Raw genomic sequence first — 1,287 nt, forward strand, 5'->3', positions numbered from 1 at the left:
ACCTGATCATTTAGTCCATCACTTGTTGATTAATATTTGCTATTACTTATAATGCAATATTGTGTATGAAAAATGTTTATCTTTGTTGTCTGTACAATATTTGCATCCCTCTGTGTCTTCATTTTCCTTAGTGTTATTATGTTGGTCACTTTCTTTTGGTGTCTTGCCTTTCAATTCACCCCAAATCAATACAAATCAATACTTGTCTCTCACCTATCTAACCCTTCTTCCCTCCCCTTCTCTTCCATCCCTAGTAACCAACATACAAAGTTTCCTTCCATATGTAAACCTTTCCTTGACTTTTTACAATAATGGATTCATACAATATTTGTTTTTCTGTGATTGACTTTTTTTCACTCAGCATAATGTCCTCCAAGTTCATCATGTTATAAGGGGTTTTGCAAATTGTACATTATTTTTTTTGTGTTGCATAGTATTCCATTTTGTGTATGTACCACAATTTGGTTATCCATTCTTCCATTGATGGACACTTAGGTTGTTTCCATCTCTTCAATATCATGAATAGTGCTGTGATGAACATGAGTGTGCATATGTCTATTCATGTTCTGGTTCTCACTTCCTTAGGATATATACCTAGTAGTAGGATTGCTGGATCAAATGATATTTCTATTTCCAAATTTTTAAAGAATCACTATACCATTTACCAGAGTCATTGCATCATTTCACAGTCCCACCAACAATGTATGAAATTCCCTATCTCTCCATATCCACACCAGACTTTGTAATTTTCCACCTTGTTGAGCTTTGCTATTATTACTGGGGTGAGATGATATCCCACTGTTGGTTTGACTTACATCTCTCTAATGGCTGATGATTACAAACATCTTCATGTTTTTGTTGGCTCCGTGAATACCTTATTTGGTGAAGTGTCTGTTTATGTCTTCTCTCCATTGATTAAAAGGATTGTTTGTCTTTTTTATATTGAGGTATTGGAGTTTTTGGAGGAACCTGGAGAGAGGAGCAGTCAGCCCCAGGGTTACAGGTGAGGAGAGACAACTCAGGGACACACAAAGTAGCAGGCGGGAAGAGCAGGAGAAAGGGGATTAAAAGCCAGGAAGCCAGACAGAGGTACAGTCAGCCACAGGGACCCAAGTGGGGGTGATACGAGAGGTCTCCAACAGCAAGACAAACGTGTCTGTCGGTTTGTCCTCCTGTGGTGACATGCAGAAGTAAGTTTTGAGGCTGAGCCTCTGGTGTTTAAAACCCAGCAAGATGCACCTGGTGCACAGGTAACAGCCCAGCTTATAGACTGAGACAGACTAGGAA

Source organism: Orycteropus afer, unplaced genomic scaffold (assembly GCF_000298275.1).
Source record: "Orycteropus afer afer isolate SDZICR_OR568_19922 unplaced genomic scaffold, OryAfe1.0 scaffold00229, whole genome shotgun sequence".
NCBI classification, from domain to species: domain Eukaryota; kingdom Metazoa; phylum Chordata; class Mammalia; order Tubulidentata; family Orycteropodidae; genus Orycteropus; species Orycteropus afer.